The sequence below is a fragment of the Cynocephalus volans genome, chromosome X (assembly GCF_027409185.1).
Source record: "Cynocephalus volans isolate mCynVol1 chromosome X, mCynVol1.pri, whole genome shotgun sequence".
Taxonomy (NCBI): domain Eukaryota; kingdom Metazoa; phylum Chordata; class Mammalia; order Dermoptera; family Cynocephalidae; genus Cynocephalus; species Cynocephalus volans.
This window is the reverse complement of record NC_084478.1, coordinates 25276378-25293092: the sequence shown is the minus strand read 5'-3', so window position 1 is coordinate 25293092 and position 16715 is coordinate 25276378. Positions and strand designations below refer to the sequence as shown.

At 42.9% G+C, this 16715-nt stretch overlaps 1 protein-coding gene across 2 annotated transcripts in view; it reads right to left on the bottom strand.

Annotated features, from left to right (window-relative positions):
- The window catches only part of NHS (NHS actin remodeling regulator), a 326747-nt gene that overhangs the window by 252577 nt on the left and 57455 nt on the right, over positions 1 to 16715 (bottom strand). The window lies entirely within an intron of this gene.

The following is a 16715-nucleotide window of genomic DNA, read 5'->3' as shown; positions in this document are numbered from 1 at the left end:
CCATGAGGAGCTCCCAACTTGCTCCAGTCCATGTCCTTCATGGTCTCCTCTGTCTTGAGTTTATTCTTCCATCCCATCCACACAGAGGCTTTCCTTATTTGGCTCCCCAATGGGGAAGGACAGGCTAACTCAGCCTAAATGAGCTCCAGTGATATCATATGACCTATAAATCAACACAGTTCCAAAGACTCAGACTTGGGCTCCTGCACAAAATTTTCCCACTCTCCTTCCTTTTAAGCCAGGAAAGAGAGACATCAACTTAAGGTCTCATATCATTCCATTATACAAAATATGTGGAGCCAACTAATGTCATAGAAGAAGACATACGCTGTGTGGAGCACATTCATAAACATACCATGGGGTGGGCACATCAAGGCAACTTTCATTAAAGGCCTCCTGCCACCATCTTCTTTAAGTTACTCCTCTGCTCGTTGCATAGTTTTGTCCCTCGACTATGAATCACCTGAATCACCCTCCCCAGGACCACTGTTGGATTTCAGCCTTAAGTTTTCCCTCTCTCACACTAATACATCCCAGTAGAAGCTCCAATGAATTGGAGACCCTAAAGGGAGCGAGCGGCAGCCTCCATGATGCAGGGGTTCCTAAGCACTGCTATGCAGTGGCCCCTTTGGCAGGCTGGTGAAGCCTATGGATGTATTCTTGGGATGCTTATTTTAAATGTGTAAAATAAAATGCATAGGATTATAAAGCAAATCAATTGTATCAAAATATAGTTATCTGAATACTAAACAGCAAATTTGTCATAGAGTAATATGTGTGCTTGTTTATCAACATATTAAATAACAAGATCTAGTGGTGGGTCTTATACCACCATAAGTGAAAAGTAGTAATGAGCATAGTTTGAGATCTCTGTAGGAACTGTAACATGATACAGAAATGTCTATGATTTCTTTTAGTGACCAAGTCACAGGTACAACTAACACTACTGTAATTTGTGCCTTTATTTGTAATTGAAGGAAATGCTAAATTTTAGCTCAAGGTTAGTGAAACTAAAGCTGTCATTTTTTCTTGGACCCCATGAATTCTATCCACAGACCCTTTGGCGGGAAGGGGTTGGGGGAGTGGATTCTAGTTTAAAGTTGACCCTTGTCCTAGAGGGAGGTCACATGGATGATTACTGAAGAGGAACTGGGTAATCTATATCAATGAGAGTGTACAAGAGGTCTTCAAAAAGTTTATGGAAGGATTTGTATTATATTTTAATTCAATTTTTCCATGAACTTTTTAAAGTACCCTCATATGACAACAAGCAATTGTTACTGAGGAGTGGGGAGGGACAATTCCTAAATATTGAAATAATACTCTGAGCCCTTGACAATGAAGAAAAGATGATGTCCGGGGCATGGTACTACAAGCATGGTGAAACTATAGCGAGGTAATCCCAAAGCAAGGGATCCAAGACCTACCCTGCTATAATTAAAGACACAGGTTGTGGATTTTTCCAACTTGCTCACTTGTTATCCATTATATTGCTTCTCTAGGTATTAAAAGAACTCTCTAGGTCAGTGATCAGACATGCCAGGCCACATCCCCAGATAAACTGTCTAACCTGCCACAGCCCAGAAAAGATGTTATGTGTAGGAGGGAGACATTGGCAGCCATTTTTTGTACCATATGTTCCTGCCCTCTCTCGTGCCATAGTTGATTGGGCCAAGGGTAAGCACCAGATTCAATAGCAGCCTAACTATTGGCTGGTAGGCAGCCAATGGTGTGCCTTAATAATAATAATTTTAAAAATCATCTGGACCAAACAGCCTCTCTCTCAGGCTCTCCTCGAGAATGTGAACTGAAACATACTGCAAGAAAGAGGCAATTACAGGTAGAAGTCAAAGCTAAAAGAACACACAGAGGAAAGCCCAGACTTTGAATCAGTGTCACAAGAGGCTGAGCCCAGATAATGGTGGAGCACTGCCCTGAAGACCATAAGTCACACCACGGGGTCCCCAGGGTGGCCTCAGAATTGGACTGCCCTCCACTTCCTGTCCCCATCAAGCCTCCACTGCCTTCCTCATTAAGCCTCCACTTCCTTCCCCATCAAGCCTCCACTTCCTTCCCCATCAAGCCTCCACTTCCTTCCCCATCAAGCCTCCACTTCCTTCCTCATTAAGCCTCCACTTCCTTCCCCATCAAGCCTCCACTTCCTTCCCCATCAAGCCTCCACTTCCTTCCCCATCAAGCCTCCACTTCCTTCCCCATCAAGCCTCCAATTCCTGTCTCCATAAAGCCTCCACTTCATGTCCCCATAAAGCCTTCACTTCCTTTCCTCAGTAAGCCTCTACTTCCTATCCCTATAAAGCCTCCACCTCCTGTCTCCACAGTAAAATTTCATGAATCAAGTTCAGAGGGTTGAAAATCATATTTTTATTTTCACTAACCTGGAACTGAAACCTTGTATTTCTTTCCCCTCCTCTGGGAAGTCTTCATATATCCTCTAATATTGGGTGAGGTGCCCCAATAACATGCCCCCAAAACCCTTTCACCTATCAAAGCAGGAACTATATTCATTGTAATTACCTACTCACATGTCTCTACCTCACATAAAACCTTAAGTTCCTCAGGGGCAAGGACCCTGCAGGGACCCTGTTAGTCTCCTTTGGATTCTCAGGGCTTGGCACAGTAAATGTCCCATAGTATAAAATATTACTTAATAAATATTTAATATTACTTAATAAATATTTATTAAATCAGTGAAGAAATGAAATTTCTACAAGAAGCCATGGGGATATAAAATAGCAATTTAATGATGCAAGCTTAGTGATCCAGCCACAGCTGTTAAGAAGAAAATAATGGAGCAGATACCAATGCTCATATGAGAATGTTAGAATTAAGGCCTTTAATACAATGGGTATTAAAGCAATTCACTTCACTGAACACGTACTGTTACCTACTGTGGGTCACACTATCTTCTCATAAGGATTTAACTAATACGAGAGGGTAAAGCATGCAGAGCTATCTCAAATGCAATGCAGAATGAGAAAGACACTGAATGAGCTAGCTCATTTGGGAGAAAACTTCCAATTAGAACTGGAGTCAGATAACCTACAATATATTCAAATCCTGGCCCCACCGCTTATTGGTAGTAGAAACCTAGACAAGTTCCTAAACTAAGCCTTGATTTCCTTGTCTGTAAAATGGGGCTGATGATACTTACCCCATAGAAGAGTTACAAAGATTAAATGCAACCATTACGTGAAAGGACCTGGTCCCATAACTGGTACATAACAGGCACTCATTAAAGGTTTGGATTTTTTCCCTCAAATATACATTTTTTTCAGTTGTATGTAGTCAGCAAGGTGGTGGTAGTGGCAGGTAGAAATTTGATCTGTGGTATGTTACTCCTAAATCCATTTTACCTGTGACTGTGCTGGACCAAACTTTTACTGTATTTAGAGCAGACTGGAAGGAAGGTCTAGCTCAGTGCTAGAAACAAACAAATACAACGTGAGCCACATGTGCAATGTTAAGTTTTCTAGTAGTCACATTAAAAAAAAAAAAGCAAAAAGAAATAGGTGAAATCAATAACATATTTTATTTAACTTAATATATCCAAAATACAGTTGTCCCTCCATATCCATGGGTTCTGCATCTGAGGATCCAACCAATTGAGAATGCAAAATATTCAAAAAAAAATTTTTTAAAACCCAATACAACACACAAATTTAAAAAATACAGTACAGCAACTATTTACATAGTATTTACATTGTATAAGTTATCTAAAGATGATTTAAGTGTGTGGAAAGGTATGCATAGGTTATATGCAAATACTTCACCATTTTACAAAAGGGAGCTGAGCGTTACAGACTTTGGTGTCCATGGAGGCTCCTGGAACCAATGCCCCACAAATACCAAGGGATGATTGTATTATTATTTCAATATGAAATCAGTATAAAAACTTAGTAGTAATCTATTTTACATTCTTTTTCTCATACTAAGTCTTTGAAACCAAGTATGTGTTTTACATCGCATTCAGACTAGCAACATTTCACGTACTCACTAGCCATGTTTAGCTAGTGGCTGCTGAATCGGACAGTGACAGCTCTAGATAGTTCGGAGGGAGCTGTGAGCATCACCTCACTGGGAAATCAATTTTATTTAGACAGTGGATAAGAGCTCAGACTTGAACCAGACTGGCTTAAAAAGCTGTCTCTACCTCCTACCAGCTGCGTGACCTTGGGCAACTGTCTTCATCTCGCTGTGCCTTGTTCCTTCATCTATAATGGGCAATAGAAGTACCAGCTTCCAGAGTTGGTGAGGATTCAATAAATTAACATATGCAAAATGCTTAGCATGACGTCAGGCACACAGCGAGCTGTCAATAACTGTTAGCTGGTACTATCACTACAGTTCCGGTTGGAGGGGGCAGGAAGAGAGTAGCAGAGAAGTATAAAACCTGTAACGGATTAGAGGTCTGCTACTCCCTTTTCAGTGTTATCCAAATGATTAGGGTACTCTGCTGTCCTCCCTTACAGGCCAGTGAAAGTGAGAATTCTGGTACATAGCGTCCCAGCATGAAACGGTCCTTGCAGGGTGGCAGACCCTCAAGTTTGCAATCTAAAGGCAATTCAAGGAGCTATGGTTCCAATTAGGAAGGCAAAGCTGGCCAAAATATCATTCCCCGCAGCTTGGCAGGAAAAGCCATTTTCAACAAACCAGACCATGTCTCCCATTTTCTGTCTTTGTTTCTCTGCTCAAACATTTGTAAATCGTTTTGAACTTGGGAGAGGTGGCAGCAGCAACCGTTTTAAAAGGCAGAGTCAGGATCAAATAAAGACAGGCCAAACACAGACATGCGCAAAGGTATTAGAGGCCAAAATACAAATCATGAAAATAAAAAAGAAATTAAGAGCAATAAAATTAATATCTGCAGAATATAAGCAACTACATCTTCCTGGAAATAACGTCTGAATCTTACAGATCAAGAGCTATTTACATCTCTAAACCTCTGACTAATTTTTCTTTTAAATCTGACTCAGATATGTCTAGTTCTCTCCCCTGGCATCCTGGGCACAGCTTCTACAATATTAGGATAGGTCAGTTTAGATGCCTCTGTGTTTATTTATGTTTTTATTGAGATATCACTTACACACAGTAAAGTACATAAATCTTAAGAATACAGCTCCAAGAACTGTTACATACATCTACAGCCAGGCTAACACCATTCAGGTCAAGATGGAATATTTCCAGTGCTACAGCAGACTCCCTCAGGCCCCACCCAAGAGTACCCCCTCCCAAGATAACCAGTCTTGATCTGGATCTCCATAGATGAGCTCTGCGTAGAAGAAAAGGGAGGAATAGGAAGCAATGAAGGACACTAGATCTTTCTCATTTATATAACCTAATACTAAAAATGAGGCACCAGAAACACAGCCCTAGAAAGGATGAAAGGTCCCCAAACACACTAACATGCTACATTCAGGTCCTCTGACCCTAATGCACGAACTCTACCGCCCTAGGTTCCCGGGTATCCAAAGTCCACTTCTAGCACTGCTCAGGAGTATTAAGCCATCAGGCAATGAGCTGCATCATAACAAAATTCAGCTTTATCTGGAGCAAGATAAGGAGGCCTTGCTTCCCACAGGGATGTCCCTTTCAGTTGAGAGTGCAAGTTAAGAGCTGTAGACAGCCAGACTGGATCTGAAGCCTAGCTTTGCCACTTCCTAGCTGTATGACCTCAGGTAGGTTTCTTCACTTCTCTGTGCCTCAGTTTCCTCATCTGAAAAATACGGATAGCAACAGTACCTACTGTTAGGTGTTGTAAGGATTGAATGCTTAGAACAGTGCCTGAAACATGGTATTTTATAAAGATTAACTATTGTTATTACAATCTAGGCAATATCCTAAATGCCTTCAGAGACATCTGGAGGGTGCAATTAGACCAACAAATGTGCAGTGTGCATGCTCATGGGTGCACACAAGTACAGACACACACACACCTGTGCATGCACGTGCACATAACTGAGTGTATGTGCGTGCACACACATGCATGCACATTTAGTTACACATATACACACCCATGCATGCACACACATACTCACCTTGAACTCCCCTCTTCTCAGGATACAGATGACAAAAATTCTCCTGACCTTCCTAGAAAGCTCCTGCTCATTAAAAACCAGAGGCAAAAGATCAAAGTAAAGGAAGTGTAAAACAGGGAGAGGAACCTCACTCATAAGGAACGTATTTGCCATAAGTAGGTCTGGGGAATGCAAACATCTCACTCCCTGAGTGCACGCTGGGTTCACTCTTTCTGAGAGGGCATTGTGTGAGCTGAAACTCACAAGGGGGCCATAAAATACTGCGGGGAGACCTGACTCGTGGGCCCCAAACCACAGTGGGTATTCATGAGAAGAGAAAGGGAGTTGGATTGCTCTCACTCTCATGGCATAAAATCAAGTCATCTCAGAATATCATCTTAGAAAATCTGTCCACCTCTAGAATTTTGTGACACCTATGAAATGTCCCAGGGCTGGGAAAAAAAATAGGGAAGTGGAGTTAGGCAGTATCAAGGTGTCCTTGTCTCTAAAGGGAATATATCTGACAACTCTGAAGACTTTTTTTTCTAGACAGCAATGAAAATTTTCAGAAATGCTGTAATCATAAGTAAGAAAATTTTCTACTAAAAAAATTGCCAGTATAATCACAAATATTCTCTAACATGCTTCTCTCCAGCATCTCACTCAGGAGGTGACCGCAGGATGAAAATATACTGATGTACTGCTAATGAGAGTCAGAAGAAAGCAACTCCAAATCCAATCTTAAAGATCAGCTCAACAAGAGGGTCTAGGGGATGCAACAGTGACAAAGTTAAAAGACCTCTGAAATCCGAGGATGACCAGTAACTTCTTGTATGAAATAAGGAAAGACCTTTCTAAGCAAACATAGTTATACTTCTTTAGGACACATACAAGCAAGGACCTCAAAGAATTTCAGATCTAGCCATTTCTTTTTGTTTTGTGATTAAAGAAAGGACCAAACTAAAATAACTCTGTCCCTCTGTCCCTCCCTCCCTCCCTCCCTCTCTCTCTCTTTTTTCTGTGTGTGGGGGGCAGGGGAGGAGAGGGCAAAGTCCAATATCTTGCTAATACCATGTCTATTTGTTCTCAATGTGCTAGCCACCAAAATGATATTAGCCAAAATTACTTGGACTTCAGCCATTGCATGTATATAAAGACGAAATTTTATTTCCTTTTCCTCACCATTAGTGAGCTCATTGGTTCAAAGTACTTTTAAGTTCTCCAAAGTAGTTTTGTGGTTTACATTCTAATAGTATCGCCAATAAAAACTACAATGTTCACCTGTTTCTTTAGCTCTCGGTTAGACAGCTGCATACAAATTAGAAATCTGATTACCAATTAATCCCTTTTGGTAAAAAAGAAAAAAAATCAAATAGGACCCAGAGGTACTAGTTAACAGAATAATTATTTCATAAAATTAAAAAGATGTACCTTCGGAATTAGAATCTTGTGATCCTAATGCACAGCAGACAGAGTTGGACTTTTTGGTAGAAGAGGAAAGAAAAAATTCATAATCCTGACCTGAAGGTGAGTCAGTGAAAAATCATCCCTTAGCCCCTGACTTTCTGAAAATAAGCAGATATCAAGACAGTAGACAACTAATACTGGACTTCATTTCAGAAGCACATAAAGACCTTCCTATCTTGACAACTGTCCTCACCCAGCTTCTCACCACCCGTTAGATGCCAACTGGCACCCACAAGCTTAGGGCGGTCAAACACACCAGTAAGACAAAAACCAAAGCCTGGTTTCCTCCAGAGAGTTGGCAATGCTACTTGCTGATTGCATCTTTAAGACAGTGAACTGTTTGAGGCAGCTCATAAATCTCTCACACACACACAAAATGACGTTTCTAAGATATTAAACCAAATTTTGTTATACAAAGAAGAAACTGTGTAATCATTAAAGGGGATGTTGTAGAAGAACATTTAGTGACACAGAAAGTTATTCTTGCTCTAATAAGTGAAAAAAAAAAATCAATTTACAAAGCAGTATGTAGACTATAAGCCCATTTTTATTAAAATATACACAGAAACTGAAGGCTATACAGCAAAATATTAAGAGTGATTCTCTCTGGGTACCGAATTTTAGAGATTATTCTTATTTTTATTTTGTCGATTTTTGTATTTTAAAAGGTTGTTCATTTAACAGGTCTTATGCTTCCATACTAAGAAAAAAAAAGTAAAAACTGCTGCAAAATTTAGTTTTAGTCAAATCCTAACTCTGCCAAGCATCCAAGATCAATGTTTGGTCAAAATCCTGCCCTAGAACAATCTGCAACTACACACCACAACATGGATGAATCTGGAAAACATAAGACTGAGGGAAAGAAGCTAGACACAAGAGTATTTACCTAAGACACAAAAAGAGGCAAAATAACACTATGATTCAGAAGTTAGGGCAGTAGTTGCCCTTGGGATAAGTAGATACTCCCGGCATGATTTAGCCCTTTGTGTTATTTCCAGGGTTTGTAGTTGCGCACAGTGGGGAGGACCTGGGAGAAATGAGTCTCTGCCATCTTGTGTGGGCTGCCCAGCCTAGGAGTTCTGTTAAAAACACCTTACCTCCCCCATTAGAGAAGACAATCTGGTGGCCAAAGGAAATGCTTGGTGTGGCCTTGGGGTGGGCCCTTAGGGCTCTGATCTCCACAAGGACCTGCCAATAACACACATCCGAAATTTCATAGATACAATATAAATCTGGATCCCCACAGAGGCACCAGGAAAAAAGAATTTCCAAACTCACTCTTCCCAACACTTCAGCTCAAACTGGCTAGTAGTACCCCCCAAAAAGTACAAACTGGAAATGAAAAAAGAACAACAAAAACCATGATTAAATGATGTTCTTGCTATAATGTTGCAAAAACACGAGGATAGCCAACATGACAGTTCTGGATGAACATAATGCCTAAGGGTTCCCTATCCCTTCTCGGCACCACTTCCCAACACTCTCGTACTTGGGGCCAAAAGGAACTGTTCAGGAAGAAGGAAAATGCCACTGCGTGCCCGTGGCATGCTGAGTGGACTCCCAGTGTTGCTTCCCCACATTCTCCCAACCACCTGTAAATCAGGCATTGTAACCTCCACTAAAACATTGGGGGAAACTAAGGCCCAGAGGATTAGCGCTTCCCTGCCTTGGCTGCATGTTAGAATCACCTGGGGAGCTTCTAAAACTCCCCACATCATGTCCAGGCACACTTCATGCCAATTACTTCTGGGTCTCTGCAGGTGGGACTCAGGCATCAGCATTTCAAAGAACCCTCCAGCTACACCCAATGTGCAGCGAACGTTGAGAAGAAATGGTTTACACCAGCAGTTGCTGAACTTGAATGCACATACACTGCACATTAAAAATTAGGTTCCGATTCGGTAGGTCTAGGTTGGGACCGAGAATGAGATGCTGGTGCTCTTGGCCCCTGACCCCACCCTTGGACTACTGAGGGTGCAGACCACAGCCTGTCCGGGGCTGCAAGGAACTTATGCAGTGTGCATTTCAGTAAGGGGCAGCGACGTTCCAAGACAGATTTTTTTCTAACCCCTTTGCTCACTTACGCACAATGGGATTCCAAATCCATGTCTTCCTTGTACTAAAGCAGATGTGCAGGCCCTCTTTTCGCCCTCGTCAGCTTGAGACAGAGGCCAATGGAAGTGCAAGACAGCCAGTTTCTGGAACAGCTCCCCCAGCCCCGCCCCGTTAACCACTAGAGAGGTCGACTCTGCGCAGGAAGTAAGGGCTCCCTGCAGCTCGGCGGTTTGCGAGGGCTTCTATATGCTCCCCTACTTGACAAGATATTAGGCACAAGCCATGCCAGAGTGTGTGCATTAATGAGACCCACATGTAACTGCTTAGGAGTAAACACTCACTTAATCCCGTGTAGCTGAACAGTCTAACAAACGAATTAGCTGGTGGCATCCATTTAGGATATATGATCCAATTTATATTATGATTTCTTTCTAAGGGCTGAACTGACTTTGACACGTATAAAAATGTGGTTTCAATCACCCGCAATTGCACTATTTGAACAAGGGGGAGGGAAAGGCTTTTAAAGGGCCCAGGCCTGAGAGGAGCAAACAGCAAGGTGGAATGAAATACAGTTGCGCTGGGGCTGGGATGGGCACGTGAGAGTCTTAGGGGCATGACTACGGCCATCAAGGAGCACAGGGGACCTTCATCTCTGCTGCTGGGTCTACTCAGTGCTGGGCAGTGGCCCAGCAGGTATGTAGGCACAGCCTTGAGAAAGACCTTGAGGAATTCCTCACCACCTCCTCCCCCAGACTGTCTTCATGTCCGTGCACAGTTCAGGGGCCTCAGAATAATCAATGGACATTTGAGCTGTGGGGAGAGGACAGAACTCTGGCTGGCCCAGGGTGGCTGTCCTAAGACCAAACAAAGACGAACAGGTTTATATGCTCAAAGAAATTCCTTCATCCACATTGGCCTCAGCTAATGATGCCAAGAAGAAGAATCTTTAGCAAGTGCTCCTCAGGGCAGTCCTCAGCTTTTTCTCATTCCACTGTCACGATCACCCTGTAACACAGATTATATGGTTAGCCCCTTTTTACACATGAAGAAACTGAGGCACAAAGGCCAAAGTCACCCAGCTGGGTAATGGTATTGACTCCAGGCAGTGTGATGCCAGAAGCCAAGTTCTTAATGAATCTGGTGGCCTGGGGCCCATATGCTCCCTCGAGCCTTCCTTGCTGGCTTGGCCTGATTTCCTATGGTACGTCTGAGGTGTAGCGCTGCAGCCTTTACGTGTGGACCAGCCGCCCGATTACTGATCTTGGGGTTGTGCCTGTGTCCTTTAAAAAATGAATCCCACAGCTGTCCACACGAAGGGGCTCCCTGTGCCATAACAGCTTGGCTATGTCTGTCCATCTGAGTACAGAAAGCACAGAAATAACTACTCTTGGTTTTTAAGTACCTGGCACTGGGCTAGTGATTTTCATGTATCTTATCCCAACTTCTGTAGAGAAGAAAAAAAAAAAAAAAAAAACAGATACTGAGAAGTTATGTAACTTTACAGACAGCTATCCTGCTTTTGAATAAAGAGTATCTGGGACTAAATCTGGTGATTTTTTTCCCTTCTCTACAGCTACCCTATAATGATGCTCAATACCAACCCAAATTGTCTGCAGCAAATTTCCTTGGAAGAACATGAAACACTCATTTATTCTCTCAACACAAATGTTCCTCTCCAGTCAAATCAAGTTCCTTGTGGATTCTCAAACAGGCTATGGCAAAGAGTGCTATATGACTATCTTCACGTTGTTTCCTTTTGTCCCCAGGCCCATGGCCAGAACATATTTCCCAGACTTCTTTGCAATTAAGCAGAGCTGTGTGACTGAGTTCTGGCCAATGGCAAGTGGGCAGAAGTGATGTGTTTCTTCTTTAGGCCTGACCAATAAAAACCTTCTGCACAATCCTCCATACTCTCCTCCTTCATCTGCTGGCTAGATTCAGATGTCCCAGTGGAGGACTCTAAGGCACTGGGGAGTGGCAGAACAGCAAGGAGCCTGGGCCCCAGAATGACTGCATGGAGCAGAGCACGCCCCTATCAACCCACACCGGACTGTAACATGAACAAAAAATAAAACTTCACTGTGTTATGCCACAAAGCCTTTAGCACTTGTTTTTCATGACAGTTAACCTATCCTGACTAATACACAGATCACACTCATTGCCTTTTTCTTGCCACTTTTACAAATCTTACCCATGTTTAAGTCACTGATCTTCTGAGTGTGTCTCTGAAACAGCAACAGCAGGAGCTTGTTAGTAATGCATATTCTCAGGCCTCACTCCAGACCTACTGAATTAGAAACTTGGGGGACGGGGGTGGAGGGGGGGGGTCCAGCAATCTGTATTTTAACAAGTCGTCCAGTTGATGCTGATGCAACCACTGACTTAAGTGAGTTGAAATCCACTGATGAAATCTGCAAGACTTTCTGCAAGCCTCACCCAGCTCCTCCTCTGATCTCTGTGCCATCCATTCATTTTGACTGTTAACTACACATGGTCACTGTCCTTGTGACCACACTGCTTCCCCTATGTATACGTGCTTCTCTGTCTCAAGTTCCCATGGGGCAAAGACCATCTCTCTTACCTATTGGTAAATGCTGCAAGAAAGGGAGGGAGGGAGGGAATAAGAAAGGAAAGAAGGGGTATACTCATGATACAAAACAGAGCAGGATGGCCGGGTCACTAATCACCCCCATTCAGCAGACGGAGAGTGTCAAGTGCCAAAAGACTAGGTGACTGGTCAGGCCAGAATTCGGTAAACATTCTCGCCCTCTCAGTGTCTCAGCTTCCTTATCTATAAAGTTGAGATAATAATGGTACCTACCCTTATTGGGATATGATGAGGATTTAAAGAGATAATTGTGGAGCTGGCCAGTTAGGTCAGCTGGTTAGAGCGTGGTGCTGACAATAACAAGGTCCAGGGTTCAATCCCTGTGCTGGCCAGCCACCAAAAAACAAAACAAAGCAAAACAAAGAGATCATTGTGTAAGGTGCTTAGAACAATGCCTGACATGCAGAAAGTGCTCTACAAAGATCAGGAATTATGCCTGATTGGATGACTGACCTGGGGAAGTCACCTAACCTCTCTGAGCCTCAGTTTCCTCGTCGATAGAAAGGGGAGTGGCAAGGGTGAATTGAGACGATGAATGGCAGGTACTGAGCACAGGGACCAGCACGGAGGAGGGACCAGGACGAGGGCTCAGGGACTCCCTCCCCTCCAAGGCCTGCCTTCTTTACATCACTAGGCCTTGCTTGAGCAGTGCAGAGTGGGAAAGAATACACATTTCTAGAAAAATAGGGCACAAATCAGACAGCAAACAGTTCACAGCTGGGGGTGGCTGGAAGGGGAATCACGGAGGGCCTGGCATTGGGGTGGAGGCAGTAGGGGAACGGAGAGGGCTTGAGAGGAGAACAGGAGCTAATCCCGCCTCTCCCCCAGAGAGAGACCTATGAGAGGGTAGCTCCTTGGGTTCCCCAAATCTTTGCTTCATTTTTAAACAAACAACCTTGGCACCGTTGACTTTGATCCAGAGAAATCTTTGTCCGACTTTGAAAAACTGCCCATCACAACTAGAGAGCGAAGGTTAGACAAAGCTCTCCTCAGACTTACTAATGGCTTCCAAAAAGGAAAGGGGTTATTATTTATTACCTCCGTCCAGCTCGCCCCTTCCTGAACTGAAGCAAGAGAGACAGGAAGACAAGGAATTTCCTTCTAAATTTTCTTCTTTTTCAAGATTCATAGCAAATTTGCAAGGTCGAGAAAATCCACCATGTTTACTTAGGGTTAAGAAGCATGCAAGACGAGTGGGGAAGGTGGAAATTTTAAGCTTTACTTTTTTCTTACTCAATATCTAGCTTCCATTTGTCCTTGAGGTCCACTTCATTCTTGGAGTTTTCCATGTAAAATCTCACAGAAATGGGAACTGGGACACTTAGAAGAGCAATTTGGCAATCTCCCACAAAGCCAAAGATACACATGGCCTTAAACCCAGCAAGACCATCCCTAGGTGCATCTCCCACCCCGGAGCTTTCACATCTTTCACACCAGTTGACCATGACCCAACTGGAAAGAGTAGTTACTGTTTCATTAAACTTGTTCTGATTACAAAGTACTTTGAACACAATTTACTTTGACATCCAGTTAAAATCAGAACAAGTTTAATGAAACAGTAACTACTCTTACCATCTGCAAAATATTCCGATTTTTTTTTTAGTTTATTTTTTATTTATCATATTCTGATATTTTCTAACACATTCGATTCTATTTCATTTTTTAAAATGCTGGTCACAGGCCGAGCCCGTGGCGCACTTGGTAGAGTGCTGCGCTGGGAGCGCGGCGACGCTCCCGCCGCGGGTTCGGATCCTATATAGGACTGACCGGTGCACTCACTGGCTGAGTGCCGGTCACGAAAAAACGACAAAAAAAATAAAAAATAAAAAATAAAATAAAATAAAATGCTGGTCACAACCCATTTGTCTGAGTTCCTGATCCATAAGTGGGTCACAACACACTCCTGGAAAACTCACACATAAATGCACAAAAGCAACGTATGTTCATTGTAGCATTGTTTGGAGAAAGAAAACTAGAAACAACTGAAGTGTCTATCAACAGGAGAATAGATAAATAAACTGAAGTAGTTTCATATAATTAACTATAAACAACAATCACAAATGAATCAGCTGGAGCTACAAGTAACAATATGAATAAATCTCCATACATAATGTTGAGCCAAAAAGACAAGGTGCAAAAAGATGCAAACACTATAAAAGTAGATACAAATTTTAAAACACACATATACTAAATGCTGCTTAGGAATATATACCTCTGAGGATACTTTAAAAAGTTCATGGAAAGATTCATATTATCAATCGATTCTATTTTTCCACAAACTTTTTGAAGTACCCTCACACATATTGAAATATAAAGACATGGCTGGGAGTTATTAATACCAAATTTCAGGGTATGGTTGAAGAAGGTGATGCTGTTTGTTTCTTAATCTCGATGGTGTTTCTCACATCATTCCTTATCTTATTTATATATCCGAAATTTTTATCATTAAAAAAATTCCTTCATGAAACTAAAATCTTGTGACACCTTTGCTTCTTACTTTTGAATTCAACAGAATAAAAATCCTCCACTCTTAGCCCTAATTCCCATCAGACAGCAGAAGGTGACCTCAGGATATAGACCTATGGGCACAAGCCCCACTGCTTTTCCTCCTGATGCATCCATGTGTGCCAACTTTGAAGGACGATAGAGCAGCTGGTGGTAGGTCCAGGACTTCTCTGGGAAGATAGGGAGAGCATGCAGCAGTTCAACGTGGGCCTTAGAGAGATGTCGGTCATGCGGGAAGCCATTACTCTGGGGCACAATCTTCCCCACCACCACCTAACACCTCCGCTGGAGCTAGAGAAGCCCCAGAATTTAAGCCACAGGGTCTGTTGTTGGTCAGCAATATCCTCAACGATGCATATGCCATCCAGTGCCTCATTTCCAAGCTATCGGGATTCTCAACGCTCTCCCATCCCACCCGAATTCAGGCAAGCGCTGGTTCAGATTAAATTTTGTTGGTTTGAACTTCTCTGTATATCACCAAGGAGAATGTTGGAGAATTAATTTATAAATAGAGTGATTCAATTCTGAGATTTCTGTCACCAGATCTAGAATTAGAACTTTCCAGATCCACAGAGAATCTCCTGGCAAAACAGCTGTAGTATATAATCATAGAGATAATTATTAAAATTTTATTTTAAAGCAGTTTCTAGATATCCATATATATTCACAAGGTAAGTGTCCAGACACTTCCAAACATCAGCTCCCACACCCAATGTCCAGGATGCCTGGAAAAACACATGCTTACGAAGGTCCCACGCATGAGAGGACAGAGCTCAGATAAAGAGACTTTTTTTTCTTTATCTCTGAGGAAATCCAACAACCATTATTTTTCTGTGAGGAAAATAGTAAAAATGGGTGTAAATTTTTCCTTCAGTTTTATTCTTAAACAAGCTATTCTCTATATTTGGAGTGATTCAGCCCCAAACCTCACAGCCTTCTGAGAGTCACAACCCTGACGTTCACCCAACACCCAGCCCCAACTTTTTAAAGCTTTTAAAAAACCTTTTCAAGTTCTGTAATTTGAGTGATAAAACCATCAGGTTAAGGCACTAGCTTTATGCTTTCCAAAGAAGAACAAAGTGTTTGCTTTTCATTTGAAGGTAACTCCTCATGGGTGGGCACGTGCACATTTGATACTAAGGATTCCAGGGGCTTTCGAACCCACGAGCAAAACAGTGTGGCCTGGGAAAGGCAGCATGAGGCCACAAAAACCAAGCCTGTGTGGCACACAGCCCTGGAGCCCGAGGAGGGCAAAGACTGATCGGCCCAGGGGAGCCAGAAGCAACAGCCAGTCCGTTATGTGCAGGCCCCACACTGACCAGATAAATCCCAGTGGATTTATCTAACTCCGCTCACCAGCTGGCTGAGCCACAAGCTGGTGACTCTGACATTGCAAGTCACTGGCCCCCACTGAAGAGCAGACAACAGCCAGTCTCCAGCAGGGCCTGCACTTTGGCCCTTGTCTGCTCAGGAAAGCAGAGGGAGAGGCAGGTTTTCCGTACCCCATCCTTGTTCTTTTCCTGGCCTCCCTCAAACCACCAAAGGCAGGTGAAGAGATAATCAGACCTGCAGGAGGAGTCTCGTGGCTGGTGAAGCCCCCCCACCAGGCTGAGAGCTCTGGAAAAAATGGTCTGTCCCTACACACAGAAGAAATAGTGCCTGGGAAGTGACATTCCTCAAGTACGCACTTGCCCCCTCTGCCTTGCTCCCCACTGACCCTACCACATCTCACTTTGGAATCCCTTAGCAACTGTCCTTCTGAAAAGCCTTCAGTTCCCCCCACCACGCTGGGTGGCTGCTTTCCTCCTCCTGACCTCTCTTCCAACCTCCTTGCTATTCCAATAACTCTTGACCCTGGCTGCACATCACAATCACCTGGGCAGTTTCTTTTAAAAATAAAACACCATGAATATGTATGATCAATAAAATTGTGTTTTAAAATAATTTAAAAATAATAGTAAAACAAAACTAATGTCTGGACCTACTCTGCCACTCCCAACCGCACCCAAGATTCTGAGTTAATTAGCGAAATCTACCCCAGGTGG